This window comes from Scyliorhinus torazame, chromosome 24 (genome assembly GCF_047496885.1).
Source record: "Scyliorhinus torazame isolate Kashiwa2021f chromosome 24, sScyTor2.1, whole genome shotgun sequence".
Classification (NCBI taxonomy): Eukaryota; Metazoa; Chordata; class Chondrichthyes; order Carcharhiniformes; family Scyliorhinidae; genus Scyliorhinus; species Scyliorhinus torazame.
Window position 1 is genome coordinate 50,519,402 of NC_092730.1, and position 21,453 is coordinate 50,540,854.

The 21,453-nt window shown below is 46.2% G+C and overlaps 1 protein-coding gene and 1 non-coding gene across 4 annotated transcripts in view; both read left to right on the forward strand.

Moving 5' to 3' along the window:
• Positions 1-15,296, forward strand: part of LOC140400055 (histone H2B-like) — a 169,144-nt gene extending 153,848 nt beyond the window's left edge. Inside the window, exons 1-2 of one of the 3 annotated variants that reach the window (XR_011938015.1) lie at positions 13,004-13,287; positions 14,662-15,296. The gene's annotated coding sequence lies outside the window, so the exon portion shown is untranslated. Of the gene's footprint in view, positions 1-13,003; positions 13,288-14,620 lie in introns of those variants that run through there. The other 2 variants (XR_011938013.1, XR_011938014.1) reach the window with 2 other exon arrangements.
• Positions 15,297-18,260: 2,964 nt separating this feature from the next.
• trnaw-cca (transfer RNA tryptophan (anticodon CCA)) lies at positions 18,261-18,332 on the forward strand. The gene has a single exon. It is a non-coding gene; the product is annotated as a tRNA-Trp (tRNA).
• The last annotated feature ends 3,121 nt before the right edge of the window (positions 18,333-21,453 follow it).

The following is a 21,453-nucleotide window of genomic DNA, read 5'->3' on the forward strand; positions in this document are numbered from 1 at the left end:
ACACACATGCCCTCTCTCTCACACACATTCTCTCACGTACACTCACACCAGTACCTGCGCAGCAAGCAGTAAAATATGTGTTCTGTATCAAGGAGAGACAGTGAGGGTGATACACACTTTCACACACATTAATGCGGTCACTCACACTCTCTCACACCCACAAACACACACTCACTCATCAATAACTGATCAGTAAGCAGTAAAATACGTGTTATATATCATAGAGTGACATTGAAAATAAAACACACGCACACACTCACATTCTCTCACTCTGACACACCAGTAACTGAGCAGGATGCAGTAAAATATGCATTATATATCACAGGGACATTGAGGATAAAACTCACACACACCACTAACTTAGCAGTAAACAGTAAGTATGCTTTATGTATCACAGCGAGATTGGGAGTCTGACGAACAAGGCAGATGAAGTGAGAACATGGGGTTATGATGTATTTGCTGTCACTGTATCACGCTTGGGAGAGGGGAAGGATTGGGATCTCAATATTCCAGGATACAGGATCTCCAGCAGAGATAGGGCAGGAGGTAAAAGAGGAGGGAATGTCACAATTTTGATCAGAGAATGAATTACAGCAGTAAGGAGAGATGACATCTTAGAAAGCTCTTCAACTGGATTGGATTTTGTTCATTGTCACGTGGACCGAGGTACAGTGAAAAATATTTTTCTGCGAGCAGCTCAACAGATCATCAAGTACATGAAAAGAAAAGGAAATAAAAGAAAATACATAATCGGGCAACACAAGGTACACAATGTAACTACATAGACACCGGCATCGGGTGAAGCATACAGGAGTGTAGTATTAATGAGTTCAGTCCATAAGAGGGTGGTTTAGGAGTCCGGTAACAGTGGGGAAGAAGCTGTTTGAGTTTGTTTGTGCGTGTTCCCAGACTTTTGTATCTCCTGCCCGATGGAAGAAGTTGGAAGAGTGAGTAAGCCGGGTGGGAGGGGTCTTTGATTGTGCTTGACGCTTTCCCCAGGCAGCGGGAGGTGTAGATGGAGTCAATGGATGGGAGGCAGGTTCGTGTGATGGACTGGGCGGTGTTCACGACTCTCTGAAGTGTCTTGCGGTTTTGGGCCGAGCGGTTGCCATACCAGGCCGTGATGCAGCAGCTAGGATGCTTTCTATGGTGCATCTGTAAAAGTTGGTACGAGTTAATGTGGACATGCTGAATTTCCTTAGTTTCCTGAGGAAGTAAAGGCCCTGTTGAGATTTCTTGGTGATAGCGTTGATGTGGGTGGACCAGGACAGATTTTTGGAGCGGTGTACTAGGAATTTGAAACTGCGAACAATCTCCACCTCGGCCTCATAGATGCTGACAGTGGTGTGTCCAGTTCTTAGCTTTCTGAAGTCAATGACCGGCTCTTTAGTTTTGCTGGCATTGAGGGAGAGGTTGTTGTCGCTACACCACTCCACTAGGTTCACGATCTCCCTCCTGTATTCTGACTCGTCATTTTTCGCGATCCAGCCCACTATGATCGTATCGTCAGCAAACCTGTAGATGGGGTTGGAACCAAATTTTGCCACGCAGTCATGTGTGTACAAGGAGGATAGTAAGGGGCTAAGTAGGCAGCCTTGCGGGGCCCAGATATTAGAACTATACTGAAGCCAAATGGGTAGAACTTAAAAACCAAAAAGGAGCAATCACATTGCTGGAGTGTTCCATTTGCCCCCTAACCATCCGAGAGAAAAAGAAGAGTGAATATGGAGGCAAATTTCAGAGAAGTGGAAAAGTAATAGGGGTGTGATAGTGGGAACAGTGGGGGATCTCAACTTCCTCAATATGAACTGGGATAGTCATAGTGTGAACGGTTTAGAGGGAGCGTAATTCTTAAAATGCATCCATGTGAACTTTTTAAGCCAGTACGTAGAAGGACAGACAAGAGAGGAGCGGTCTTGGACTTCACTTTCAGTAACGAAGCTGGACATGTGGTTGAAGTATCGCTGGGGGAGCATTTTGCAGACAGTGATCATAACTTCATTAGATTCAAGATAGTTCTGGAAAAGGAGATGGATGGACCTGAGATCAAAGTTCACGAGTGGAGGAAGGCTGATTTTAATAAGATCAGATATGATCTGGCCAGAGTTGATAGGGAGCAGACACCTTTAGGTAAATCTGTGACAGAACAGTGGGACACATTCAACAAGGAAATAGGGAGAGTACACGGCCAACATGTACCAATCAAGAAAAGGGTGGGACCAACAAATCCAGTCAACCATGTATATTGAGGGATATACAGTGTTGGATAAGTAGAAAAGGGGAGGTTTGTGGCAGATATCATGGGCTCAAAACAGCAGAAGTGCTAGAGGTGTACAGAATGTGCAAGAGGGGACTTAAAACGGAAATGAGGAGAATAAAAAGGAGACATGAACATTGAACATTACAGCGCAGTACAGGCCCTTCGGCCCTCGATGTTGTGCCGACCTGTGAAAGCACTCTAAATGCCATCTACACTATTCCCTTATCGTCCATATGTCTATCCAATGACCATTTGAATGCCCTTAGTGTTGGCGAGTCCACTACTGTTGCAGGCAGGGCATTCCACACCCTTACTACTCTCTGAGTAAAGAACCTACCTCTGACATCTGTCCTATATCTATCTCCCCTCAATTTAAATCTAAGTCCCCTCGTGCTCGACATCACCATCCAAGGAAAAAGGCTCTCACTGTCCATCCTCTGATCATCTTGTATGCCTCAATTTTTTTTTTTTTTTTTTAAGTGTACCCTATTCATTTTTTCTAATTAAGGGGAAATTTGGTGGGACCAATCCACCTAACCTGCACATCTTTGGGTTGTGGGGGCGAAACCCATGCAAACATGGGGAGAATGTGCAAACTCCACACGGACAATGACCCAGAGCCAGGATCGAACCTGGGACCTCAGCGCCGTGAGGCAGCAGGGCTAACACACTGTGCCACCGTGCTGCCCTATTGTATGCCTCAATTAGGTCACCTCTTAACCTTCTCTCTAACGAAAACAGCCTCAAGTCCCTCAGCCTTTCCTCAAAAGATCGTCCCTCCATACCAGGCAACATTCTGGTGAATCTCCTCTGCACCCTTTCCAATGCTTCCACATCCTTCCTATAATGCGGCGACCAGAATTGCACGCAATACTCCAAATGCGGTCACACCAGATACTGAAAGGATACTGGCAGGTAAAATAAAGTTGTTAAGTTGTTCTACAAGTACATTAAGGGTAAAATAATAACTTGGGGCAGAGTAAGGCCCATGACGGATCACAGTGGTAACTTGTGTGTGGAGCCGGGGGATGTAGGTGGGGTTCTCAATGGGTACTTTGTGTCAGTGTTCACCAGTGAGAAGGACAGTGTGGGTATAGAAATCAGGGAGAAGGATTGTAATAAAATTAAAGAGATTAATATAGACAGAGAGGAGGTTCTGAGTGGGAGGCTGCAAAGTAGACAAAGCTCCAGGGCCAGATGAAATGTGTCCCAGGCTGATGAGTGAGACAAGCGAGGAAATAGCAGGGACACTAGCAATAATTTTCAATTCCTCTCTGGCCACAGGAGAGGCGCTGGCGGACTGCAGGATCGCCAATGTGGTACCATTATTGAAGAAGGGAGGAAAGGATAAACCAGGAAACTACAGCCCAGTCAGTCTAACCTGTGTGGTGGGGAAACTATTGGAAGCAAATCTGAGACACAGAATTAATCTGCATTTGTAGAGGCAGAGATTAAAAGGTCAGCGTGGTTTGGTTCAGGGGAGGACATGTCTGACCAACTTGATTGAATTTTTCAAAGAGGTGAACAGGTGTGTAGACGAGTGAAATGCATTTGACGTAATCTACTTGGACTTCAGCAAGGCTTTTCATCAGGTACCACATGGGAGACTGATGTGAAGACACATGCCCAAGGGACCGAAGGACATTTGGCAAATTGGATCCAAAATTGCTGAGTGGCAGGAAGCAGAGGCTGTTGGTGGAGGAGTGTCTTTCTAATAATAATAATAATCGCTTATTGTCACAAGTAGGCTTCAATGAAGTTACTGTGAAAAGCACCAAGTCGCCACATTCCGGCACCAGTTCGGGGAGGCCGGTACGGGAATTGAACCCGCGCTGCTGGCATTGTTCCGCTGTTTAGTCCACTGTGCTAAACCAGCCCCTAGCCTCTGATTGGAAGATCGTGTCCAGTGGTTTCCCACAGGGATCAGTGTTGAGGCCCTTGCTGTTTGTGGTTGATACAAATGCTTTAGATATGAATATAGGAGGGTTGATCAGTAAGTTTGCTGCAAATATGAAATTTGGTGGGGTGGTAAATGTTGAGGAGGATAGCCTCTGAATACAGGAGGACACAGATGGACTGATCAGTGGCAAACGGAATTCAATCTGGAAGAGATGCACTTGGGCAGGACAAACAAGACAAGAGAATACATGATAAATGGCAGGACGCTGGGAGGCTCGAAGGACCGGAGGGATCTTGGTGTGCATGTACACCAGTACCTTAAGGTAGCAGAGCAGCTGGATACATTGGTTAAGGAAGCCTATGGCAGTGTGGATCAAACTTTTTAACTGGGGTCCCATTTTTACCAACCTGCCATCCTTCGGGACCCTCGCTGGGCGGCCTTTGCGACCATCTCCGGCTGATCATCGCGACCCACCATTTTCACTTGACTTTAATGTGACAGGTGGGCCTGCTTGGTCCCCACGATCTCACTTGCTTTGTTATTCAATGTTACATTTCTGATAATGACTCCAGCTGATGATTTAAGATCTCACTGCATCCATTGAAAAAAATACAGAGGTTTGTCCTGGAACTCGCCCTGCTTACTCTTCAAATGTCTTTGACAATTTGAGGTTTTAAACTTTCATTTGCCAGTAATTCCCGACATGTAACACCCATGAAATTTGACTCCTGATTGCAGTGGCACAATTTATAAACCCACCCCTCAAATACTCATCATTGTGCTGCTTTGTTCCTGTTTTCAGCTTCTTCATGGGTTGTTCACCAGAGGCCCTGGAGTTCACTCCAGCACTGCTGGCAGCTGCAAAATGGAGGAATCTCTCTCGGGGCCCAGAACACGTGATGTCAGCGTACGGGGCGTGTGACCTGCTCGCTGGCGCCGCCTCCGGTGGGAGGACTCGAGAATTTGCTGAAAATAACTGGCCTGGGATTGTGCACTGACATCAGGAGGAGCCTGTCCACCTTGCGCACTACTTGATAAGGCAGGAACGCGCGGGATGGCCGTTAATCTTAAAACGGCCATCACGGCCAGCACTTTTAAAAGCTGGTCGTGACCATTGGCCATTCCTTCTGCAATCTTGATTACCGCCAACATCCTGGAACCTTCCCGAGATCCACCCACAGGACACGACACTGAGCTTAAAAATGCCAGGCCGATGGTACACTTGTCTCTATTAGCCGAGGCACAGAGTTAAGAAGAGGCAGGTTCTGCTGGAACTGTAAAACGTTGGTTAGGCCACAGCTGGAGTAATACAATCACACTCACACTGTATCAGAGAGTGAGTAAATCCCACACTCACACACTGTATCAGATAGTGAGTAAATCCCACACTCACACTGTATCAGAGAGTGAGTAAATCCCACACTCACACACTGTATCGGAGAGTGAGTAAATCCCACACTCACACACTGTATCAGAGAGTGAGTAAATCCCCCACACACACTGTTTCAGAGAGTGAGTAAATCCCACTCACACTGTATCAGAGAGTGAGTAAATCCCGCACTCACACACTGTATCAGAGAGTGAGTAAATCCCACACTCACACACTGTATCGGAGAGTGAGTAAATCCCACACTCACACACTGTATCAGAGAGTGAGTAAATCCCCCACACACACTGTATCAGAGAGTGAGTAAATCCCACTCACACTGTATCAGAGAGTGAGTAAATCCCACACTCACACACTGTATCAGAGAGTGAGTAAATCCCACACACATACTGTATCAGAGAGTGAGTAAATCCCGCACTCAAATTGTGTCAGAGAGGGAGTAAATCCCCCACACACACTGTATCTGAGAGTGAGTAAATCCCACACTCTCACACTGTATCAGGGAGTGAGTAAATCCCACACTCACACACTGTATCAGTGAGTGAGTAAATCCCCCACTAACACACTGCATCAGAGAGTGAGTAAATCCCACACTCACACACTGTATCAGAGAGTGAGTAAATCCCACACTCTCACACTGTATCAGGGAGTGAGTAAATCCCACACTCACACACTGTATCAGAGAATGAGTAAATCCCACTCACACACTGTATCACAGTGAGTAAATTCCACACACACACTGTATCAGAGAGTGAGTAAATCCCACACACACACTGTATCAGAGAGTGAGTAAATCCCACACACACACACTGTATCAGAGAATGAGTAAATCCCACACACACACTGTATCAGAGAGTGAGTAAATCCCACACTCACACACTGTATCAGAGTGAGTAAATCCCACACTCACACACTGTATCAGAGAGTGAGTAAATCCCCCACACACACACTGTATCAGAGTGAGTAAATCCCACACTCGCACACTGTATCAGTAAGTGAGTAAATCCCACACACACACACTGTATCAGAGAGTGAGTAAATCCCACACTCTCAGACAATATCAGTGAGTGAGTAAATCCCATACTCTCATTGTATCAGCGAGTTATTAAATCCCACACTCACACTGTCAGAGTGAGTAAATCCCACACTCACACACTGTATCAGAGAGTGAGTAAATCCCACACTCACACACTGTATCAGAGAGTGATTAAATCCCACACTCTCAGTATCAGAGAGTGAGTAAATCCTACTCACACACTGTATCAGAGAGTGAGTAAATCCCACACTCTTCACACTGTATCAGAGAGTGAATGAATCCCACTCACACACACTGTATCAGAGAGTGAGTAAATCCCACACTCTCACACTGTATCAGAGAGTGAGTAAATCCCACACTCACACACTGTATCAGAGAGTGAGTAAATCCCACACTCTCACACTGTATCAGAGAGTGAGTAAATACCACTCACACACACAGTATCAGAGAGTGAGTAAATCCCACACACACACTGGATCAGAGAGTGAGTAAATCCCACACTCTCACATTTTACAAGACACTCACAGTTCCTGAAGGAATCCCACACTCCTGCACAGTCCCTCTGTGATGATGTGGAGATGCCGGCGTTGGACTGGGGTGAGCACAGTACGAAGTCTTACAACACCAGGTTAAAGTCCAAAAGGTTTGTTTCGATGTCACTAGCTTTCGGAGCGCTGCTCCTTCCTCAGGTGAATGAAGAGGTATGTTCCAGAAACATATATATAGACAGATTCAAAGATGCCAGACAATCTTTACAGATCCAGAGATGGGGTAACCCCGGGTTAAAGGGGGTTGAATTGTGTCACAATTCACTTCACACAATTCACACCTCTTTAACCTGGGGTTACCCCATGTCTCGATCTGTAAAGATTTAATGAAATGAAAAAAATGAAATGAAAATCGCTTATTGTCGCAAGAAGGCTTCAATGAAGTTACTGTGAAAAACCCCTAGTCGCCACATTCCGGCGCCTGTTCGGGGAGGCTGGTACGGGATCATCTGCTAATGCTCACATTCCAAGCATTGTCTGACATCTTTGAATTTGTCTATATATATGTTTCTGCAACATACCTCTACATTCACCTGAGGAAGGTGCAGTGCTCCGAAAGCTAGTGACATCGAAACAAAACTGTTGGACTTTAACCTGGTGTTGTAAGTCCCTCTGTGGTGAAGGGTCCCTCTCACCGACAGCCAAGTCACTTTTCCCGGTGAATCTTTACACACTGACAAACTGGGAATGGAGACATTCTTTCTGAAATGGATTTCCTGTTTGTAGTAAGCTGGTTTCTGATTGGTGGAAAATCCTAAATCCGATTGGTCTGTTGTTATATCCAATCAAATAAACAGAACATAACTGGCTGTCCTCATTCTCACAATGTCCAATCACAATCATTCCTTTCCCCATTCCTCATTAGCATAGATGTGAGGCTCTGTCTATTTAATCAGCGCTCGGAAGGGGTTTGCTTTATTTCTGGGTGAAATTGACGATGGCTGACGAGAAGAAACCAACATCGAAACCAGCTTCCAAGAAGGGAGCCAAGAAAGTCATTAAGAAACCGGCAGTAAAGGGCGGCAAGAAGCGGCGAAGGTCGAGGAAGGAGAGTTACTCCATCTACATCTACAAAGTGATGAAGCAGGTTCACCCCGACACTGGCATCTCCTCCAAGGCCATGAGCATCATGAATTCGTTCGTCAGCGATATTTTCGAGCGCATCGCGGGTGAGGCTTCCCGCCTGGCCCATTACAACAAGCGCAGAACCATCAGCTCCCGGGAGATCCAGACCGCCGTGCGCCTGCTGCTGCCCGGGGAACTGGCCAAGCACGCCGTGTCGGAAGGGACAAAGGCGGTGACCAAGTACACCAGCTCCAAGTAAAACTCCACAATGGACTCAAAACCACCCCAAACACAACGGCTCTTTTAAGAGCCACCCACAATCTCTGTGAAAAAGCTGCACCATCTTTTCCCGCATTGACTTGATGAGAAAACTCTTTGTGGAGGATAGAGATTTGTCCCGTTCCAGAATGTTGTGAATGTGGCTTCATACCCGCCCGTCACAGACCGTTTCACACAGAAGAGACAATCAAACAGAATTGAGAGCGGATTTTAAACCCAGTCTGGCATTTGTGACGGACAATGAGGAGAAACACAATTTCAGGAGGGAATTATTTAAATTTAATGGTCCCTATATTCAGAGTTTAACAACTGGTGAGTTAAATTCATAAGGAAATTATTATTTTTTCTCTCGGGTGATGTGTTTCCCGCTCTCGGGACACAGTAAAGGCGGGAATGAAGAGGTTATTTTCGCGCTGATCTGTTTATTCCGCAATTTTCCCAGGGACGGAATCATCAAGATTTGAGCACACACAGGACCTGAGTCCATTGCAGCGCTTTAAGATCTGCCTCTCCCCGGCCCTCCCTATTCTCCGGACACAAAGCTGCCTGTTCCACCGGCTGGATAGAGTCGGGGATTCTCTCCACACTTCCCAGTGTAACATTCCCGGCCGCTTTCAGGAGAGGCTCAGAAATCAGCCCTTTCTCCCTGTCCCTGTGAAGCCTGTGTGAAGGAGTTGGTTGGTAATCTGTTTCTGCTTTTGCAGTGAGCTGAGATTTGCTCCGTTTTAAATTGCTGAACGGGGTCTTATTACCGCCGGTTACAGATAAGAGATTGACAAATTAAAACTGTTCCGAAAATAGCGCCCGGATTCTGGGATGGAAAAATCAATAAACAGATCACCAAGTGGGAGATTCAAATAGTTTCCTGAACATTGAGCCGTTCCGTTATTTGGGATTTTCCTGCACTGAAATTGGCGGGAGTTTCGAATTTGAAAATGTCAGCCAATCAAAACCTCCACATTCTGCTCCCTGGCCTGTGATTGGTTAATTGTTAACTGTACTTGAGTTTTAAAATATAATTTGTTTCCACAGACAAAAAACAGAATATTCTGAAGATGAATAAATGTGATGTTTCCTCCACACAAGTTACAGGGAAGAGTGTCGCAAGCTCCTTCCCACACACAATCCGTACATTGTCACTGACAGAGCAAAGAGACACAGACAGGTTATCAGTTCCACAGACTCAGGCAGCAGAAACAGTTCTAGAGACACATTTCAACCCATCAATCAAACAGCAGGAGAGACAGATGCTGTGTCCATGTCACCCTAACACAGTACCACTGACAGGAGGCCCCATAAATCCCAGTGCAAATTCTCACCCATTCTCATCATCACTGTATCAGTTCCACAATGGAGCAGCTTAGTGAAATAATCAATATCAGAGAAAACTGACACATGGATTCCGGTTTAGAATTACACAATTAACCGTAATAATGTACTCTGTGAATAGAGTGAAATACCAGCCACATCACTCACATCAGGGGTGGCTGTACTAATCCTCAGACTGTGTCCTCACAAATACATTAGCTGCAAACACAAATATCAGGTGCATTCTCAGATTGAGATATGCTGAAAGCGACAAAGATACAAACTCTGATTCTCGTTTAAAACTCACCTAATTTATGAAAATAAAAGATGCAATATAATTTCGCTGACTATGAACTGAGCTGTAACTTGCAAACTATTGCAAAATCCTCACTCACTCTGTTCCGGATGGAAGATACTGCAGCAATTCCAGGCTGTGGTCCATTTTACATTCATGTCAAAATTCTGACTCAGAATCAGACTGAGTCTCACAGATCAAATCAATGTGTCCAGCCTGAGTTAAACTTCCAGAGCAATCCAGTATCAGGTTGAAGGTTACATTATCTTTCACAATTGTGTTCTGATATTAAATGCTGGTCCAAAACTCTCACATTGTTTGCTTCAAGCCTCCCACAGCAATGGTTTCTTTCTGTGCTGGAAAATTACGTGGAATGAAGGCAAACTTATAAACTGTCCCAGAGATTGAAAGGTCACATCCTGAACCGCATCTTCACACTGAGTCACAGAGCCTGACAGGTACAGGATAATCCTCAAACACATGTTCAGACTAAGATCCATCATGACACTGAGTCGTGGAGCATGACAGATTCAGGATTATTCTCAAACGGTTGTTCAGAGTAAAATGCTGAAATACACTGTACTCACTCATAAATAGCAATCACAAAAAGCAATCAGACTCAACAATTGTGCCTCTGAGAGATTTAGAAATGGTTAAAAGACTCTCAGAGAGGAAACAATAATGACATACAATCACACGTATGCACACAGTGTACAGGCCCACACACATTATACACAGAGTTGCGCACACACAGATACACAAACATACACACACAGGTATATACACGTGTACACACACAGTACACAGAGTCACACGCATTATACACACACAGTTGTACACACCCGCAAACACAGGTATACAGACACAGGCACATAAACATTCACACATATTCTCAGATACACACATATATATAGAAACACGCATGTGCACACAGACAGAGACAGATACATTACATCAGAGAAATAAAATTAATCCAGCTACAGTGAAGTAACAGTTCTAATACAGGATGGTGAGTGGCTGGAGTAGAGCCTCCAGGTCGCGGTGTCGCTATGTGTCGGCCGCCCTTGTAGTATATATACATGATTTGGAGGAAAATGTAACTGGTCTGATTAGTAAGTTTGCAGACGACACAAAGGTTGGTGGAATTGCGGATAGCGATGAGGACTGTCAGAGGATACAGCAGGATTTAGATTGTTTGGAGACTTGGGCAGAGAGATGGCAGATGGAGTTTAATCCGGACAAATGTGAGGTAATGCATTTTGGAAGGTCTAATACAGGTAGGGAATATACAGTGAATGGTAGAACCCTCAAGAGTATTGAAAGTCAAAGAGATCAAGGAGTACAGGTCCACAGGTTATTGAAAGGGGCAACACAGGTGGAGAAGGTAGTCAAGAAGGCATACGGCATGCTTGCCTTCATTGGCCGGGGCATTGAGTATAAGAATTGGCAAGTCATGTTGCAGCTGTATAGAACCTTAGTTAGGCCACACTTGGAGTATAGTGTTCAATTCTGGTCGCCACACTACCAGAAGGATGTGGAGGCTTTAGAGAGGGTGCAGAAGAGATTTACCAGAATGTTGCCTGGTATGGAGGGCATTAGCTATGAGGATCGGTTGAATAAACTCGGTTTGTTCTCACTGGAACCAAGGACGTTGAGGGGAGACCTGATAGAGGTCTACAAAATTATGAGGGGCATAGACAGAGTGGATAGTGAGAGGCTTTTCCCCAGGGTAGAGGCGCCAATTACTAGGGGGCATAGGTTTAAGGTGAGAGGGGCAAGGTTTAGAGTAGATGTACGAGGCAAGTGTTTTACACAGAGGGTAGTGGGTGCCTGGAACTCGCTACCAGGGGAGGTGGTGGAAACAGGGATGATAGTGCCATTTAAGGGGCATCTTGACAAAGACATGAATAGGATGGGAATAGAGGGATCCGGACCCGGGAAGTGTAGAAGATTGTAGTTTAGTTGGGCAGCATGGTCGGCACGGGCTTGGAGGGCCGAAGGGCCTGTTCCTGTGCTGTACATTTCTTTGTTCTTTGTTCTTTGTTCTCTCTCGATGGTGGTGGATGTGGGTTTGGAAGGTGTTGCCAAAGGAGCCTTGGTGACTTCCTGCAGTAAATCCTGTAGCTGGTATACACGCTGCCACTCTGCATCAGTGGTGGAGCGAGTGAGTGTTTATGGATGGGGTACCGATCAAGCAGGATGCCTTGTCCTAGATGGTGTCAAACCTATTCAGTGTTGTTGAAATTGCAACTGTTAAAGGAAATGGAAATTATTCCAATACATTCCTGATTTATGCTGTGTCGACAGGGTTTGGGGAGTCAGGGAGTGAGTGCCTCGCCACAGGAGTCCGAGTCTTTGGCCTGCCTTCTAGCCACAGTGTTTATATGACCAGTTCAGTTTCTGGCCAATGGCAATCAGTCAGATGTTGGCAGTGGGGTTTCAGTGATGGGAATTCCGGTGAATGTCAAGGGGCGATGGTTAGATTCTGACTTATTAGAGATGGTCTTTGCCTGGAACTTTTCAGCCCAAGCCTGGATATTGTCCAGGTTGCTGCATTTGGACATGGACTGTTTCATTAACAGAGGAGTTGTGAATGGTGCTGAACATTCTGCAATCATGGAAAGCCTGTGTGTGTTTGCAGCATTTACAGCGTGTCCCTGTGGGAGTAAATGCCATTTCAGACATTGGTTGCACAAATTAAGTGTTTGATGGAACCCCCTTCCAGCCGAGTAAAAAACCCGTTTCCTGGAAAGAAATGTCAGATATACTTGTGGCAAGAAGATAAATGTTTCTTTTTACAGTAACGTAAAGTATAAAAAATAACTAGCAGAGAATGGTTTCGATCCATCAACCTCTGGGTTATGGGCCAGCACGCTTCCGCTGCGCCACTCAGCTCTAATGGTTATTATTGCGTTGAAGCGACACAATTCCTCACTTCGGCAGTGTTGTTCATCAGGACGACATGTGCTCGACAGCGCACCCTGGCGGCACAATTCCACTGTGTAACTCACCAACAATTGAACACACACACACACACGCAGCAGCTGGACACTGTCACTTTACACGCACACAAGCATCGACTGACTGATCATATATAGAAAGTGTTCCCATTAAGTTCCAGTGTTCTCTGCCTTCAGGTGACGCCCCGGAGGATTGGAGAATAGCCAATGTTGTTCCTTTGTTTAAGAATGGGAGCAAGGATAATGCAGGTACCTACGCACCGGTGAGCCTTACGTCAGTGGTAGGGAAATTACTGGAGAGAATTCTTCGAGACAGGATCTACTCCCATTTGGAAGCAATTGGACGTATTAGAGAGAGGCAGCACGGTTTTGTGAAGGGGAGGTCATGTCGCACTAACTTGATAGAGTTTTTGGAAGATGATTGATGCAGGGAGGGCAGTGGATGTTGTCTACATGGACTTCAGTAAAGCATTTGACAAGGTCCCTCATGGCAGACTGGTACAAAAGGTGAAGTCACATGGGATCAGGGGTGAGCTGGCAAGATGGATACAGACCTGGCTAGGTCATAGAAGGCAGAGAGTAGCAATGGAAGGATGCTTTTTTAATTGGAGCGCTGTGACTAGTGGTGTTCCGCAGGGTTCAGTGCTGGGACCTTTGCTGTTAGTCGCATAAATAAATGATTTGGAGGAAAATGTAACGGGTCTGATTAGTAAGTTTGCAGACGACAAAAAGGTTGGTGGAATTGCGGATAGCGTGAGGACTGTCAGAGGATACAGCAGGATTTAGATCGTTTGGAGACTTGGGTGGAGAGATGGCAGATGGAGTTTAATCCACAGGTCATTGAAAGGGGGAACACAGGTGGAGAAGGTAGTCAAGAAGGCATACGGCATGCTTGCCTTCATTGGCCGGGCAATTGACTATAAGAATTGGCAAGTCATGTTGCAGCTGTATAGGACCTTAGTTAGGCCACACTTGGAGTACAGTGTTCAATTCTGGTCGCCACACTACCAGAAGGATGTGGAGGCTTTAGAGAGGGTGCAGAAGAAGAAATTTGCCAGGATGTTGCCTGGTATGGAGGGCATTAGCTATGAGGAGCAGTTAAATACATTTAGTTTGTTCTCACTGGAACGACGGAGGTTGAGGGGTGACCTGAAAGAGGTCTGCAAAATTGTGAGTGGCATAGACAGAGTGGATAGTCAGAGGCTTTTTCCTAGGGTAGAGGGGTCAATTACTGGGGGGCGTAGGTTTAAGGTGAGAGGGGCAAGGTTTACAGGAGATGTACGAGGCAAGTTTTTTACACAGAGGGTAGTGGGTGCCTGGATCTCGCTGCCGGATGAGGTGGTGGAAGTGACATTTAAGGGCATCTTGACAAATACATGAATAGGATGGGAATATAGGGATACGGACCCAGGAAGACTAGAAGATTTTAGCTCAGATGGACAGCATGGTCGGCACAGGCTTGGAGGGCCGAAGGGCCTGTTCCTCTGCTGTACTTTTCTTTGTCTTTGTTCTTTGTTGTAAAATCTCCCCTCTTTCCTCTTGTGTAACTGTGTTATCTGCATCTTCACTCTGTTATTGAAAGGTCTTCCCTGATGTTAATTAAACTGCTTTCCGATATTTCAGTATATTCTCTCCCGCTGAACTGTGATTTCTACTGTGGAACCGAGATCTCTACTGTGTAACTGCTCTCTGCTGTGGAATATGATCTCTGCTGTGAACTGTGCCTCTGCTGGGAAACGGCGACCACTCCTGTGGAAATGTACTCTCTGCTGTGTTACTGTGCTCTCTGCTGTGGGACTGTGCTCTCTGCCGTGAACTGTGTGCTCTGCTGTGGGACTGTGTTCTCTGCCGTGAACTGTGTGCTCTGCTGTGGGACTGTGTTCTCTGCCGTGAACTGTGTGCTCTGCTGTGGGACTGTGTTCTCTGCTGTGAAACTGTGCTCTCTGCTGTGTTACTGTGTTCTCTGCTGTGGGACTGTATTCTCTGCCGTGAACTGTGTGCTCTGCTGAGAAACTGCGATCTCTCCAGTGGAAATGTACTCTCTGCTGTGAAACTGTGCTCTCTGCTGTGGAAACGTGGACCAGATGTGATGCAGCTGAGGATGCTGAGTGATGTAACGTGGACATGGCGAAGTTACTGGCCAGAAACTTCCGAATTCTATTTTTGTTTTGAATGGACAGCTACAATCCACGTGTTTATTCTAGGACACAACAATGAATAAAAATGAATCAGTGCTGAGCAGATTCTAACATCCCACACCTCCAGTTTGTTCTTATTGAGAACCCCGTCCTCGATGGAAGCTTTTGCTCTCCGAATCAGACCACCGCCTCCTGGGAATACAGCAGCGATACCTCCAAGATCTGATCTGTAACAGAATCACAGAACAATAGTGTCCCCTTGTGACTGAGGGAACAGGTGCTCCCTATCTGCCCTGTCTATACCTATCATAATCTTGTACACCTCGATGAGATCACCCCTCAATCATCTCTGTTGCCGCGAGAGAGAGAAAACAAGCCTATCCACCTCTCTTCATATCCTAAATGCTCCATCCCAAGCAACATCCAGCTGAATCACCTCTGCACCCCATCCAGTGCAGTCACATATTTCCTAGAATGTGGTGACCAGAATTGCACACGGTACTCCAGCTGTGACCTCCCCAACATTCTATACAACTCCACCATGACCTCTCTGCTTTTGTAATCCATGCCCCGAATGATAAAGACAAGTATCTCAAATGTCTTTTCCACCACCCTATTAACCTGTCCTTCTGCCTTCAGAGATCTCTGGACAAACACTCCAAGGTCCGTTTGTTCCTCAGGACTTCCCAGTGTCAGGCCATTCACATTAATCCAATAATAATAATATAATATTCTTTATTGTCACAAATAGGCTTATATTAACACTGCAATGAAGTTACTATGAAAACCCCCTACCAAATGGATCACATCTCATTTTTCAGCGTTAAATTCCATCAGCCACTTTTCTGCCCATTTGACCATCCCGTCTGTATCTTCTTGTAACTCAAGACACTCAACCGAACTGTGAGCTTGAAACTCAGTGAAAGGATTTCACCCTCCTCTCGGAATCTGATCACCACCTCAATCCCAACATTCAGCTTGGGTGGGCAGACAAGACAACGTCCTTCCCGCAGGCCCCCCAGCACAAACTGGATAATATCCCAAACTCGTATCCTGCTATTGTCACATTGCTCCACCACCTTGGTCTCTTCACAAAACGCCAGGAATCTCAGACCAATTCTTCAGACCTTTGATTCTCTCTTCAAACAACACCTTGTCCCTGATTAAGTCCATCCTGGGAAGAGGGGCTCCGTATTCCGAGTTCCTCTGCGTACATCCGGTTGCTGGTGATGGACCAAAAGAGGTCTCAAGCCTGAAAGAAAGCCTCTCTCACAGCCCTGCGAGCATGTCTCCATTAGACGGTGTCGTCAATACCTGCAGAGTAGATAAAAATGGAGAGAAGTGTGAGCAATTTCAGCGTCACAATTCTGCGGAAATAGAGCATTCAAAATATAATATTACTGAAAATACTGAACTGATCCTCTGGGAGCAGGACTCAAGTCAAAGGGGAAAATCCAGTGGATTTCTAGTGGAAAGATTTAACAACTGGATGATGGCAGCTGAAATCAGTCCTCGCGTTACAATCTCTGTAGATATTCTACTGAATTGAAACCTGCAAAAGGCATATTTTCCAACTAGAACTCCAACACATTTCCCCCTGTTGTGGAACAAGTTCTCAATCGCACAGGTGGTCAAACGGAATAAGGCTGGGCTGGGATTTGAGTCCAGATTTTTCTTCAGTGAACAGACACTTTACCGGACGAAGCTACAGAGTCTGAGGATGTTCTGCTAATCACAAGGGAATGCTGGAAATACTGTACGGATCTGTAGTATCTGTGAAAAGAGAAATAGTTAACATTTCACAACCTGACCTTGCGTTGGAACGACCTGTTTCTCTCTCCACAGAAGCTGCCGGATCAGCTGAATATTTCCAGCATTTTCTGTCTTTGTTTCAGATTTGCAGCATCCGCAGTATTTTGGTTTTGGGTCAAAGGACAATGAGTTGCCTTTCCTGCTCTGAGGGTTATTGCAGGTCTCTCTGGCTGTGATTGTCGCTGATTCGGCCAAACATTTACAATCTCTCATTAATTGGCCGCGAGAATGGGCGGTGAGGGGATTCTGGAACCGCTGCAAGTCCATATGGTGTATGTACACACACAGTGCTGTTAGGGAGGGGTTCCAGGTTTGGATGGTGCCTCGCGGAGGAAAAGTCAATTTCAGGAGTGGGATTCGAGCCCTGACCTCCAGAGGAGACTGCGACCTGCGCTCGGCCATCCTGACTTATTCGAAAGGTAAGGTGCGTTTGGGCCGAAATCGGGTGCTCTTTCCGAGGGTCGGTGCCGACTCGATGGGCCGAATGGCCTCCTTCCGCACTGGAGGCATTCTATGATTACTGAAATAGGGTGAAAATGGCAGCATCCAGGACACAAGGACAAGTTAAGGTCTCAGGCCAGAGTAAGTGTCCTATGTAATGACACATAGAAAGTACATTTATTGTGGACTGGTGCCATCTCCTGGCTGAACAGGAGCCGTGCGACACGGACACTTTCATTCAGGAGCATTTTAAATTGGAGTGAAATAACTGACGCAAAGTAAGTATTTGTTACGAAACAGTAAATCAAACTGATCTAAAGAACCAAAAGGATACGTTCTAATCAGTGAGTGATGGTGGTATAGTGGTGAGCATAGCTGCCTTCCAAGCAGTTTACCCGGGTTCGATTCTCTGCCATCGCAATAATAAATTCGCAAATTTTGCACCTCTTTGTGAGTTTCAAACTGAGGAAGAGAAAGTTTCTCACTCGGAATTTAGTGGCAAGTACAGCGAGGAGTGAAATAATATGGACAGTGTTCGACTATTCACTGCCCAAGCCCTCCGACAAAAGCTAAAAATCACAGCGTTTTCACTCAAGCCTCATGAAGTGGACCAAACAGAGACACAACAGACACGTTACAGACGAGGATAGGATTTGAAGCCACGTGTACAGAGCACAATGGATTATTGTGCATCCCCTTAACCACGTGATACAGCTGCTTTACTTCAGGGCCCTTTATTATCCCTCAATATAACTTCCTTGGGTTTCTTTCGCACGGTTGGGTGTAAATAAAACATAAATCTATGAGGAGAAACGCTCAATTCTTGGGCTTGGGCTTGTGGCGCAACGGTAGCGCGTCTGACTCCAGATCAGAAGGTTGCGTGTTCAAATCACGTCAGGCTCAGAATGTTTTTCTGCCGCTGGTTCCAGGAATTTCTCTCTGTGGGAATGTTCCCGAAATGACTCCGTTCAAACCACAATTTGTCCGAATGTTTCAGATTTACCCGCTCAGTTTATATTTTTGAGCAGTTTCATCAAACATTCGGATAGCTCAGTCGGTAGAGCATGGGACTCAACCTCCCAGCATCGAGGATTCGAGCCGCACGTTGGCCGCTTCCATATTATTATCTGAGAATATTGAACCAACTGTGCTACCGTGCTGCCCAAACAGTTGGTTCAATCTCACTGCTCGTGGGTGAGACCAGAACTACTGGGCAGTTAAAAACAAGGACGTCGCTCTTTTTCGGACAGAGATGAGGAAATTTCTCCCTCTCAGAGAGTTGTGCGACTTTGGAACTCTGCCACAGAAGGCCGCGGAAGCGGGACATTGATTATTTTTAAGGCGGAGATGGGGAAATTCTTGTTCAGCAAATAAATCAAAGGTTTATCGGGGTTGCATACAATCATTGCATTCAGCCAGTTACCTGGGTGCACGAGCGTGCGGTTTTTTATTTGATATATCAGTTCCACACCATGGTGAAACGGTGTTAAAATGTCGTTTTCATTTCTTCACGTGTTCTTCACTGATATATTCGCTGCAATAACTTCTCTGGGCACAAAGCACGGTAGCACAAGTGGCTAGCACGGTGGCTTCACAGCGCCAGGCTCCCAGGTTCGATTCACTGTCTGTGCGGAGTCTGCACGTTCTGCCCGTGTCTGCGTGGGTTTCCTCCGGGTGCTCCGGATTCCTCCCACAGTGCAAAGACGTGGATTAGGTGGATTGGCCAAATTACCCTTAGTGCCCATACGGGACCAGTCTTTATAAATAGAAGCGTCATCCCGGCCCTGGGTCACTGCCCGTCTGGAGTTTGCTCATTCTTCCCATGTGTGCGTGGGTTTCACCCCCACAACCCAAAGATGTGCAAGGTATGTGGATTGGCCACGCAAAATTGGCCCTTAATTGGGAAAAAAATAATTGGGTACTCTAAACTAATACAGAACTAAATAAATAAATAGAAACGCCGAGCACAAAGGCAAGGCCGCTATGGGGATTCTTCATAAAATCCTGCGACAGAAATAGACAATGTTGGATAACTCGGCTGGTCTGGCAGCATCTGTGGAGAGAGAAACAGAGTTACAGTTTCCAGTCCAGTCTGACCCTGCTTCCCATTCTCTGTTTCCCGCTCCACAGATGCTGCCAGGTCTGCTGAGATTTTCCAGCTCTGGGCGACTGACATGGACACGGTGGGCGGAATGGCCGCACCCTGTGCTGGAACCATTCTATGATTCTATAATTCTAATCTGTTCTCGTAAATGAAACCGTCTATGTCTGTATCATTCTGGTGAATCTGCATTGCCGCCGCTACATTAAAGTTCTGAATACAATTTTGGACTCCCCTCATTCCCTCCTCCAGCAGATTTTTGCCGGGTGAATATCCTGATTCCCTAAACTCCTCATTCTCTCGAAAAATGAAATGCCGCTTGGCTTTGACACGACCCAATAGACAGAGTGGTTCCGTCCTCACTACCCGATCAATGCATCTCAATCGGAACAAGACTGAATTTTCAATTCTCGCTCTTCCAACACAACTCGATGCAATTCGGCCTCACAACTTGGACTGGATTGTCACATCAGTGATTGCAGATACTTTGGAAAAATGAGTCCCACTTGGGAGAAAGCAGGATGGAAAATCGACAACGATGGGTTTCGAACTCAAGCACGGAGAGCTCAATGGATTAGCAATCCGTCCCCTTAACCACTCGGCCACCTCAACCCGCAAGCGCGTTTGTCAAATCAAAGGTTTATCAGGTACAAATAACCATTGTATTCAGCCAGCTGCGTGGATGCTGTTTTTACTTGAGGATCAATTCAGAATCCCACACCATGATCAAACGACGTTTAAATACCCTGTCCGTTTCTTCACGTGTTCTGCACTGATATATTCGCTGCAATAACTTCCCTGGAGCTCAAACCTCCTCCCGATTTCAGTCAATGACACCATCCGGGTTTTTGAACCCGGGACCTCTGGCATCTTATCGCAGCTGAGAATCAATGTCAATGTCAGGAGTGGGATTGAACCCTCGTCTCCAGAGGAGACTGACACCTGATGTATCCAAACGGTTCTAGGGGATTGGGCCGTGTTGGGGTGCTCTTTCCGAGGGTCGGTGCAGACTGGATGGGCCGAATGGTCTCCTTCTGCACTGGAGGCATTCTATGATTACTTAACCAGGGTGCAAACGGCAGCATCAGGACACAAGGACAAGGTGAGGTCTCAGGCCAGAGCAAGAGTCCTCTGTAATGACACACAGAACATCAGAAGTAAAAATATTTATTGTGGACTGGTGCCATCTCCTGGCTGACCGGGAGCCGTGCGACACGGACACTTTCATTCAGGAGCATTTTAAATTGGAGTGAAATAACAGAAACATAGTAAGACGTTGTTTACGAAACAAAGCAAAGCATCAAAAGGACTCAACATTCGGCAGTCAGTGATGGAGGGATACTGGTGAGCATCGCTGCCTTCCAAGCAGTTGATCCAGGGTCGATTCCCGACCATCGCAATAATAATTTGGTCGGAGGCGTTTGCGTGATTTCGTGTGTTTCGAGCTGAGGAAGAGAGCTGGAGAAAGTGAGGTGGCTGGAGGCAGGAATCTTCGCTTGTTCGAAATAGTCTGGTTGGATTGTTCGCATCCGTCCGAGTGGCGAAACTGTGATCTCGGTTTCTGTAGTGGTTTATTATTGGATATTGTTCCCTATAGAATTTACAGTGCAGAAGGAGGCCATTCGGCCCATCGAGTCTTCACCGGCTCTTGGAAAGAGCACCCTACCCAAGCCCACACCACCCTATCCCCATAACCCAATAACCCCACTCAACCAACACTAAGGGCAATTTAGCATGGCCAATCCACCTAACCTGCACATCTTTGGACTGTGGGAGGAAACCGGAGCACCCGGAGGAAACCCACGCAGACACGGGGAGGATGTGCAGACTCCGCACAGACAGTGACCCAGCCGGGAATCGAACCTGGGACCCTGGAACTGCGAAGCTGATGAATGTGATATAAAATAGTTAGTTTAAATATAT